General features: G+C 39.2%; 1 protein-coding gene across 1 annotated transcript in view; it reads right to left on the bottom strand.

Annotated features, from left to right (window-relative positions):
- The window catches only part of TRPM3 (transient receptor potential cation channel subfamily M member 3), a 282091-nt gene that overhangs the window by 68152 nt on the left and 201887 nt on the right, over positions 1-12052 (bottom strand). The window lies entirely within an intron of this gene.

The following is a 12052-nucleotide window of genomic DNA, read 5'->3' on the forward strand; positions in this document are numbered from 1 at the left end:
TCACTATAAGATATGAGCTTTAAGGCAGTGAAGTGAGATACACAATTCATAAAGAATAAGAATGAATTTAGTGGGGCTGTTCTTTCAAGCCAGTTTCACTCTTGGTTAAGACTGCACTGAAACGTACAGAAGTGTAAATCCCCTCACTCCTTTTGTTGCCATGGCAATAGCTGCTCTTGGGCCTTTGCTTCTTGTGAAGCAACTGAAACTGCAGCTTTTTATTAGTGCCTTTCCTTTACTAATGAAAACTATGTCACCATTTTGATCTGAATACCTGTTATCTGGTTTTCTTTTTCCTTTTGCCAGTACAGACTGCCTCAAAATTCGTTTTTTTAATTGATACCTTTAATTAGGAATTTTTTTTTTTTTTTAATTGATACCTTTAATTAGGAATTGTGTGAGCATATTTTACACTTATATTTAGCAGCATATGTTGTCCCCACCTCCCTAGACTCCTACTCATACAGCACCACTGAACTGCAGCAGCATCTGGGGTAGAGGTCAGCAAACATCAGGGCACAAAGAACAGTGTACCGTGACGCGGAAGGAGATATATAAAGTGGTCAAGGCTAAGACCACGCGTGGTGACAAGCTTCAGTTTGCTGGCTGAAATAGCCCTGCAGAGTGTATCCCAAGGAATACAGTGTAGCCCTCCTGTAGCACCTATTTTACCTTCACTTGACCCTAGAGCTCTAGGGGTTTCAAAGGGAAGTAAGAGACTTTGGCATCAGTGACAGTGAGTAGTACAGCATGTTAGAAACTGAAAAGGCAAACTGGATGAAGTAATAGGAAACTGGCTTAGCTCAATTAGTCAACTGGCTTAAATGATGCCGAAAACAATTAATGTGATAAAGCATTTATGTTGTGTCCTCCCCAGATAAAGTAGACTGTTTTCAAATTAGATCTAGTTTGACCCTTCAAAGTGTTCCTGAGACAAAGCATAAATACTGCAAATGATACTTTAATGACCTATTTTCTCTCTCCCCCTGGAATCTACAGATGTCTCTGGCAAACCACTTGATGTCTATCCCCATACTTCAACTGGATAGAATAGAATAGAATAGAATAGAATAGAATAGAATAGAATAGAATAGAATAGAATACAGTGGGAGGGACCTACAATGATCACCTAGTCCAACTGCCTGGCCACTTCAGGGCTGACCAAAAGTTAAAGCATGTTATTAAGGGCATTGTCCAAATGCCTCTTAAACACTGACAGGCATGGGGCATCGACCACCTCTCTAGGAAACCTGTTCCAGGTTTTCACCACCCTCTCAGTAAAGAAATATTTCCTGATGTTTTTCCTAATATTTTTCCTAACGTTTTTCTTATCTCCTTAATGACTGGCAAGGAAGCTTTCCCTGCAGTGCAGGCAGTCTGCTCCTCTGACCTGTAGAGCACAGGTAATGTGGGTATAAATACACATTTCTATGTATGTCTCATCTCAAAACACAATAAAAATGTGAGCTGATGAGATCAGCCCCTCTACTGTACATGCTCATGATGTGCTTCCCATGCCACAGATGATGAACTGTGCCACACAGGTTAGCAGCCAGGCCGGCAGGTCAGAAGGCAGAAGGAAGAGAAAGCCTTCCTCCCTTACCCAGTGGGAAAAAGTAACATCTCCCTTCTCATGGGCAGCTCTGGCAGGTGCTGACAATAAGCGGGTGAATACAGTGTTGCCACATAACAGTCTGATCATAACATGCTCACAATGCTTTGCAATTTCCCACACAATTTTTGCAGCAACAGGCATCTCCGTAGCACTGAAGGGAAGCGTGACAGCCTGGCAAGCAGATCAGCTAATGCTGGGAATGTCTTGTTTGTGCCACTGCGCTTGGTGGCACCACTGCATGGCAAAATGCCCTTCTTCTTCTCCTCTAAGGCCAAAGGTGAAGCAGTCTGCACATCGGGGACTGAAAATACTGAACAACAGAAGTTCAGCAGAAGAACAAAATACATCTCAAACTAAACACATGCTCAGTGAACTCCCAGCTTAAGTAAAAGGCATCATATAAATTGCAAGCACTGAACAGCTTAGCACCACAGGAAAACTAAGGGAAGCACTTTGCATGTATTGGACAACATATAACCCTAAATTTCCATCTTCTTTTTCACCCCTCTTCCCTGCATGCCTCAGAAAAATAAACCCACTTCAACAGAACAAATTGCTGCTGTATTAAAAATAAAATATAACTATGTAATTTAGTTATGTTAGAATAAAAAAGCTGTCTTTCCACAGTAACTATCACTTCATTATTATTTTTAAGAGGTCTAGCATAATTCAAGTAGTAAAATAAAGAAAAGGAAGAAAAATAGTTGGGAAAAAAGACGGACTTGGAAAGAGTGCTCAGACTCATACCAGAATTACAATAATTTTGGGGGTCATGACCAAGGCTGAACAAGAATTTTAGACAGAACCAAGGCAAAATATCATACTTCATTTCAAAATGCTGCAAGTTTAGTAGCTCAAAGACTCAGCTGGTACTGTGGACTTTTGCCTGTTCTGAATGCACAAAATCTTTTAGGACGGTAAACAGATATGTTCAGCCTCTCCTTATGGTTTAGGTTAACTGTAACTATCCACAGCTGCTTTCTCTCTGGCGGATGCACTCCTCCTGTTTGAACTACCTGAGCTTTGGTCCAGGCAGATGCTTAACAAGTAGGCCTAATCAAAGTTAATCCTATTGTGTGACGTTATCAGTGAGAACTCATCACCAACGCCCCAAAAAATGGTTTGGCTAGAGACTGGGCTGATAAGCGGCTGAAACTGCATTAACACAGCAGAAAACCTGACTACAAATCAACCACTTCACACTATAAATATCTTCAGCCATCAGGGCCTTTTGAGCTCTCCCTCCATAGCAGCTGGCTGCATGGCAGTGATCTCCCCTTGAGTAGGGACGCCTCTCAAGGTTAACCCACGAGGCTGAGAGATCCCTTACCTGACACCAGACATAGATGGGTTGGTAAGCGGCATTTTTTGCATGCATGTAACATTTAAGATATGTATAGTAAGCTTATGCTATAATCTTTTTATCCCATACTAACTTTAAGTGTAGTAAATAGTAGAGTATTGACCACCAATCCCTCTGTACTTATTAAATATTTTACATACCTAAATTCACTGATTAGAACTCAATAAACTAACTACTAGATCAGATCTGTCTGAGTGATCTCTGAGTCTTCTCCTGCAACACTCTCCTGTCACAGGTCCTGAAGATGATTTCGGACAACCTGCAGCACCTTACTACTCGTACTCATGCAGGTTTTTTTGTTTTTTTCACAACCAGTCATCCTTTGAACTGTTGCCTCTCAACCTGGTGAAACAGCTTTTTATCAATCTGGACCTCACAGGCAGGTCTTTGCCCTGTCATGGTTTCCTATGGTTTTGGGAAGATCGGTTGTTTCTTCTTTCCACTATTGCTCTAAAGCTTGACCAATGTTTTTGTTTATTCACAAAGTGGAGGATTTAAAATAGGACTGCACTGTAATTAGGCGAGGATCCAACTTTGTCATACTGTTGATAAAATCTTTATCTCTGTTGATAAAATCTTAGTCCCGATCTGCAGCATTCTTCAGGTATAACTTGTTTGCCTTGTATCTTTGCCAGATGTGTGGGTTGCTTTCACTATTGGATGTCAGAAGTATTTGAGTATAGTGACATTTGCTTTTAAATGGCTAAAGGAAGATATTTCAGCACTCATGGGTCTGCAGAATGAATTTTGCAAGATGAGGCTTAAAGCTGCAGCATGCTGGCTGCTGAACCATTTGTATCATCATCACTTCTACTGTACCTGGCAAAGCCAGATCATTATCAAACCACGTAGCTGCAGCTTTTGTTCTCCTTCAGTAACTATTTATGATCCAGGGACAGGGCAGCGGGACTGGAGGAATACCGCTGCTATGTTTTGAGTCCCAGACTAGCAGCCTGTGAGGAATCCTCAGCATCTCAAGCAGACCTGTATTGCTTATCCAGTGCAGCTTTATGGTAGACTGCTGTCGTGTTTGAATGATTCATTAATGAAGAGGGCTGCGCACTCCCCCTGCCTTTTCTCACAATTTCTATTGGAAATGCATCCCCAAATGCTTCCCCCTTTTTTTTTCCTGTCACATTTAAATGTGGATAAAAAGAGAAAATAAACAAGCTTTGTAAAACACTGAGAGAGGCAGAAAAACATACAATTTGTTGTTGGATGAGATCCTAGAGTCTTGTGCTAAAGACTCTCTTGACCTTTCCAGAAAGAAAGCATGAATTTTGTTTCTGCATTTTATGAGTACGGTTATGAGGAGACAGCAATTGTTCCTAAAATGTGGATTTACTTCTTTACTTATACAGTCTTTGTAGTTTTTCCAGCATCCTTTAATTTTTGTAGTCAGAGGAGTGAGGAAATAGGGACACATCCTAAAGTATTTATGCAGACTTTACACTTAGAATTGTTCAATATCTCTAGGTCTCAGAGAACCTATCCGTCTGCCTTGCTGGAGACCTGTTCTTCTAGTGATTTCTTTTCCCCCAATTAACAGGTAAGAATTTTTTTGCAATATAGTCATCTAGTTTCAAGAGTCAATAATGTATCTGACATCTTGCTAGTTGCCATTTACAGGTGCTGTGGTGGGTAAATCACTGCAGAGAACTGAGGAACAACACATCGATGCTGTTAAAATAGGACATTGACTAAAGCCCTGTTAGAACGGCCTACAGATGCTACTGCACTAGTGTATATAAAACTGCTGTGCTAAAGGAAAATATCTGGGTCAGTAAACTCTGTTCCCAGCTACCTCTTGCTGGATGAATGTCTGCCACTGAAATGCAAAAATAACAGTAAATTAAAGGCTTAGAAACCCACTTAAAAACTCATTACTAAAGAAAAAAAGAAAGCCTTTCTTCTCTAAATGAAAAAAAGATACAGTGCCCAAGAGCCATTCACCTTTAAAAAGACCTCCTGTAGTCCCGTTTAAGCCTGTTGTTGAGTCCTAGCCTCTGTACAACTTCAGTGAAAAAAATAAAAGGAAAAATAACCTAGTAAGGTGTGTATATGAAATCCAGGACATCTAATTATAAAAAAATAAACCCCAAGAAGTTGGGGTTAAAAAGTAATACATACTTAAGACTTGCTTACCCTGCCAAAACAAAACAAGGGGTAAGAGTTGCAGTATTAGTCAGACTACCACTAGCCATTCTTTTACGTTGCTGTGAAAAAGGAAAGATTAGTTTAAACTGAGAAGTTTTCTTTATGCTGATCTGATTCAAACTGTATATATAAAATGGTTTTCTATTTTTCTGAGCATAATGGAATTGTATTAGAAAGAAAAACTACCATTTACCCTACTCGGCTATTTCTTTTGAGCTGAAAAACAATTTACGTTCAAAGAAGAAAAAAATCCAAAAATCAAGTACTCTTTTTTTCTCCCAGGGATTTGGGCCACATTATTACTTCCATGTAGCTGGTAGTTTCAACTGTTGATGTTAAACTCAATTATTTTAAAAGAACAGTTTTTTCTGTTCCTCTGCCACCACTTTGGGTATTTCAGGGTTGGTCTTTTTTCAATTTCCTCCTTTCTTTCCTCAGTGTTCACACTACTTCTTGGCTTGAAATGAGTTTTTCAGGTAATTGCCTGAGGCATCTCAGTGGACAAGTGTGACTTCCAACAGCAATTTTTTTTTTTAATATACTTTTCTTCTTTTCTTTACAAATACAATAGAAGCTGATGTTAACATCCCTCACAAATACAAAACTGTATAGCACCGCACTGAAAAAAGAGTTAAATCTGCAGATGAAAACACACCTGAAACAGACAAGCAAAAATGCCTCTGAGTCACCAATAAAGGCTGCAACAACAAGCTGCAAAAACATTGCTAATAAACATCCAGATTCTTGCTAAATGTAACTCTAATGTCTGGATTTCTTTTGATATGCCCATAGTGACCTACTTGTGAAGTACAGTAGATAGCAGCTACTTCCAATTCTGGGGGCAGCTGGGCAAGGAACACCAGCTCTGCTGGGCTCCTCTCAGGAGGAGGTGGTTGGGACCCACCAGTCAAACCCTTGTGTCACAAGACTACGTCTCATTTGCCTCCATAAAACCTGCCTGAGTGAAATGCATGAGGTTTAGCCTTAAAAGCGGGAAAAGACAACCCCCCCAAAAAAAACCCTTGAAAGGTTTTCTCTCTACCTCATTGCAGATTTTACTGAAGTGTCTTAATGTGAACAGGATTAACTTCCAGGAGAAAAATCTAGCTGTGTCCTAATTCTTCCTAGGAAAACGTGCTAGGAGATCACTGAGCCAAAACAGACCTTCTTTGCAAGCACAATGATTGCAGCACATTGTGATACTTGCCAGCAATCATTACAGTCCAGCAGGGTAGAAAACTAATTTTCAGGCAGGGCAGGTAGAAAGCAAGTAAAACCACGAAGAGATGGAGGAAAAAAAAAAAAGGCAGCAGGACAGAAAGTAAGGCTGGGGGACGGGGAGGGGTGGAGCAGGGGGAAGAGATTATCTGACCTTAGACTTTATGAAAAGCACACATTTCAAAACAGCTCTGCTTTCTGTTTAACACCAGCTCCATTCTTGTTTTACAGATTATTTTTTATTTCCCTTTCCTCTACATTGTTTCTGGCTCAGCAGGGTCAGTTTAACCTAACATGATGCATTCTGTTGTTTTCCTGCCTTCACACTGATACTGCATTGCACTTTTATAGGCAAAGTCAGGTAATACTGTCTTACCTGAGAGCAGTGAATACCAAACAGACTTTCAGAAATTATTCACACACTGAGAGACACAGATACTACATTGCCACTTAGGATTTCCCAAGTTCTGTACGTGTATAAATGCAGGGTTATGTTAGAAATACAAATCACAGCTGTCCCTATGCAGATGCGTACATGTGGTCTCCTTAATGGCAGCTGCCGAATCAAAGGACCAGCTAAGAAGAGGATACGTCAAATAGATGCTGAGGAGAGAAGACGTGGTCAAACAGAGAGCAAATGAAGTCATAGGTGAGACAACCCCTGAAGTGGCAGGAGCACTGAGATATTTAGGAGGACAAGGAACAGGTTGTAATAGGTTGTAATAGGTTCTAATCATAAAATTTCTGAATTCTTACAACTTGTTCCCCTGCCTGGTTCCTCAATAACTGTTCACATTTCTGTCCCGTACTAATCTAGGTGAAGCAGACCTATCGTGTGTGGAGAGGCCAGGACTTGTGCAGAAGACAGGCAGAAGCAGTTCTAGTGCCCTGATGAGCAAGTCATATAGACCTATAAGAAATTCCTTGACACAAAAATTTGTTTGTTTTGCTTTATAGAGTCCTCTCTAAGCCAGTATAGCTGTGTCACAGTTTGCTCTATTCAGGCCTAACTGGATATACAAATGATAAACCTTCATCAGTATGAGCTGCTACACTGCAAACAGGTTTGTACTCTACACGGACAAAGTTGATTTTACCCCTAGAATGAGAAGCAAGAACAATAGGTAGGGTCAGCAGCCACAGTCACCATTAACTCCAAATTTGCCAGGTCATAGGATGAGAATTAATGTAAAAAACTATTTTGAAATAGTTTAAAATAGCGTTTGGTGAAATTAATCACAGGACATAAAAATTCTTCCCAACTACCAGCATATTCAGTTCCTCTTTTAATGCCTTTTCTAACCAAAAAGTGAGTCCTTCCCTCCCACCACACCACTTTTTTCCTAGTACTTACTCTGAAAACTCCACAGAGAGGGAAGGGCTTCTTTTGTTCAAGGCTAGTATAAGGTCCCAGGACTGAATTTGAATAGCTATGCAGCACCAGGCTGTACTTAGTATTTCTAAAATATTCTATTACATGTGAACATTTATTTTTTTGCAGTAAGGTTAACCTCAACCACTTCAGAGTATAAAAAGTGAGCTGAAATATATTCAGATTTTGAGTTTGTATTTGTTTGGAGAGAGAGGAAACACCACCAAATCAGCAGGGAGAATGCAGTGCACACCTGCACGGAAAGGCATTTTACCCTCTGTCATGAAGGAGATGAGAGATGAAGAAGAAAAATCATTCTCTACACCTCAGATTGACGGTGCCTGCTGACAATGGATAGCTGAAGACAGAGGAAAAAAACAGGGTAGCAGTGGTGAGAGCAGAGAAAGCAGCCAAGAGTGCTCTCTTTACATACTGTATTCATAGCATCTTAAGAATGCTGCAAATTATTCATGCTTTTAGAGATGGAGTTGTTTCTCACTGTCATTTCACTATGACATCAGGAGAAAACATATGGTGATTTAAAATTCATTCAAAGTGATTTTTTTCCTGCTATCTCCAGAAAATTTTTGAATGTCTTTAAATCTCACCTCTGATAAACACACAAATTGTTTGTATGCATCTCAGTTACATAAGTCAGAAAAAAAATCTCCCTTTTCTACAAAAAAGCAGATGCAATTGTGAATACAACCTGAAACTCTCCTGTTTGAGAGCACGGGTTCGTTCAGCAAAATAGGCAATTCCTTCCAGAGTACATGTTGATATTTATAATTTAGCTAGGCCTACCTGAATATTCAGAGGAAAATTACCCTGCTAAAAAAAATGAGAATTTGATAAAAAAAAAACATTAAAGGAGGTCAGTTATGCAAAGCCTCAAAATGGTTCAGATAAGAGGGGAAAGCATTTCCTTTTTTTGTGCAATGAAAAATCCTGTTTAACTCAGGGGAAAAGCTGCTTAATGTGGAGGCATAACAAAGATCAAAGTGAGCAGGTGAGTCAATAGATAATACTGCGGAAGAAAGGGGGTGACCAAATAAGACGAAATTCAGGAATAGAAAGATTAGAGAGAATTATATTTAGGGAAAACCTAAATTAAGTGGTCTGCTATTCTGAGGAGTAAGAAAGAGAATTCCAAATGAGGAAATAAGAGGGAGCAAACATGACAGCAGAAGTTTGAATGCTGGTTGTAAAGTTTTTAAATTTTACGTCTCCCGCTTTGTGGCAGCACTGCAACACTTCACATTTTTCTTTGATCCAATAATTTGCCATAGACTCATTGTCTGGTAAGAAGCAGGGAACAAACAAAAAAATCAGTGCTTATAAGAAGGACAGCAATTCTGCGATTGAGGAGCCATCTAGGTGCACAGAAGATAATTTGACAGAAATTACTGTAAAAGTTTGGCTTCCCCCGTAATTGGTAGCTTTTGTTCCAGACTGACAGCTGTGTCAACCCCTTAATGACTGAAGAGAAAAGGCTATGGAAATCTCACAGCTCTGTCCCATGTAAAAAACTTTGTATTTTATAATGTGCACATACTTTTTAAGCCTTACGGCACTGTCAACATTTTGGAATGGAATATGCATATTTTCCAGTGGAATAAATGACCAAAAATATGTTTTAGCAGTAAAAACATTGAAAACAATCCTTTTCCTTAGTACAACAGGTTTCGTGCTGTTGTTACATTAGGTGATTTATGACTCTATTCAGGCAGTGAAATACCAGTCCCTGATTTTAAAGTTGAAGAAACATGAATAAATATAAATTGTAAGTCACAAAGCATATAAGCAGGGCAATAGAATTTAGACGTTGTTCTTTAAATCACTGTGCACATCAACAGACTGTGATGATAAACACAGACGTGTTTCCATGTAGACTTGCAGCGTTTTAACTGGTTAATAACAGCCACAAAGAGAAATGGTTTTGGGTGATGAGATAGGCATTTTCATTCAAACATTCGTGTAATCTGAGCTCTTCCATCACCCTGGTTCAGGAAAGAAATGTGGAGTAAATGGATGTAGTTCACTTCCTCCACTTCTTCTACTGTAGAGAGGATTCTCGGAAGTATTGACAAGACACTACCTTTATAGATTTTCTTCTGAAAACATAAAATGACTTAAATAGGTAGAACGGGACATGAGTAGTACAGTAAATAAAATAAAGAAGCTTTATCATCTGGAAGGCTCTGACATCTGTATCCCAAGTAATAGGAGTTAAGACCAATTGAAATCTAGAATACAGCAGTTTATTAACCCCACTGGTCCCAAAGCAGCTGTTATCTACAAAAATTGATCCACTGATGATATAAGAATCATGCATGGGTTCTACCACATACCAAGGAGAAGCCTGAATAAAATGCTTTTAAAGGAGATGTTAGCTGCCATGTAACCCCATCAAATGGGTATTTCTTCCAGAAAGCACTCTTATTCTGACAGATGAGCATGCACCCATGCCACAGACCGGAGGGGTTAGAGTCAACTTCTATCTATGTGTGTGTCTAACCTTCTGAGTAAGACCTGTGTGCATACCATTTGAGCTTTGTTTTACATTTAGAGTCTCAGTTATCTCTGGTCTTTATGTGGGTGGGTGCCCCTACACAAGTCCTATTATCTCATTCTGGGTAGCTAAGAACTGGCAGCAAATCACAGTCTTAGACAGTTTTACTCTTGAATAAATAGGCTCCTTTTGGCACTTAACCTTGGATCTGCAATGTCTCTGCTGTCCTGCTAAACTGACAGTTCTGGGTAGGACAATTTCTGTAAAAACTAGCCAAGCAAGCTAATATCGTTCTGGGTTTTTAGTGAGGAAATTTAACCTGTAACCCACCTCTTGCTCACAGATACTAAGCAATGTAAAACTGAATTGTTTTTCAAGGAAAAGTTTAATAAAAAAGCCACGGGTGATGTAAAAAGCTCATCACTGAGATTGATAGACCTAATATTCTGTTATTTTAAAAGAACAAGATTTCAGTTTGGTCATTCCCACTGCTGTATATACTGAAAAATTATGTCTTGCAAGTCATTGCCCTAAACAATGTTGTCTGCAGGACTTACATGCACACATATGTCTTCTAATCTGAACTGAAAATGCTGACCTTAGAAGGAAGTATGGTGAGTTGGTTGTGTGGCAATGGTATTAAAGCTGGGGACTCTTGCTCCATCTTAAACTTCAATTTCTAGTTTGCTTTGCAACATATTTTCAAATAGTCTGACAGTACATGGATGCCCAGCTTGCTGTAGATGATGCAGGCGTATGTCTATTCTGTATTTAGGCTGACAACAATGTCATGATAACACACAGAAACCAAGCAGCAAAAATAGCCACAAACCATTAGTTTCCTAGCTGGTTTGCTGGTGAGACTAAGTAGGTAATATTTGGAAAAGGCAGCTCACTTAGCGCAAGATATTCCTATAGGATGGTAAATTTGCAGTTGCTGTTGTATCTACACAGAACCTGCACCTCATACAGTGGGCTCCTCATCTATGACTAAGGTATTATAGCAGTAATGAGTGGGTCTCCGTGCCCCATCTGAAGCCACAGGAAGAGTAATTATATTTTCTAAGAAAGGCAAAAGAAATTACAACTCCCCAGACACAACAGAGCCAGGGAATAAGAAAGGTTTCTTAACAGTATTGTGGAGTTTATAAAGTGCATTGAACCCTTCCTGATTGCAAAAATTGGTCTATATTATCTAATGTGGAAGTTGCTGTGTCACACAGTACTGTTTTGCCTTTACTTTTGTTATTGGGACGATTGACAGATCTGTATAATGATTCAGTGTGCATTTCCCAGAATTACTTGTTAATAGTGTAAATGGGGTAATGGATATTTTCACAAGCTTATATTTTTAAAGGGAAAAGAAACATTCTAAATTTAATTTCTATAGCTGCAATTTTAATCACAGAATACATAGGAAGAGAAGAGACTTGTACTAAGTTGCATTAGTATCTACTAGGTGACTTCATCTGTAATAATTGTGCAGGCAGTATGCACCAACTAAAACAGAAAATACCTACTTTAGTGTGTGTAAACAACAAAAGGAATATTGGACTTTGCAGACTTGTGCTGAAAATGGCACAGCAGAGGTTCAGGATGGACCAAATAACTACCTAAATTGTACACTTTTGCTTCAACAGTAGGTCTGACATTCTTGTGCTTTCTGTTAGCAGAAGCCCTACCTCATCTGACAGCAGTTGAAAAGCAGCTGGTAGGATCAAAAGCTTTTCAAGGCTTCAGTGTAATACAACAGATGCCTTTGTCTTTTTTCTTTTTCTTTTCTTTTTTTTTTTTTTTTTTTTTGTATATTCTTCG

Source organism: Aptenodytes forsteri, unplaced genomic scaffold, assembly GCF_000699145.1.
Source record: "Aptenodytes forsteri isolate BGI_AS27 unplaced genomic scaffold, ASM69914v1 Scaffold151, whole genome shotgun sequence".
Lineage (NCBI taxonomy): Eukaryota > Metazoa > Chordata > Aves > Sphenisciformes > Spheniscidae > Aptenodytes > Aptenodytes forsteri.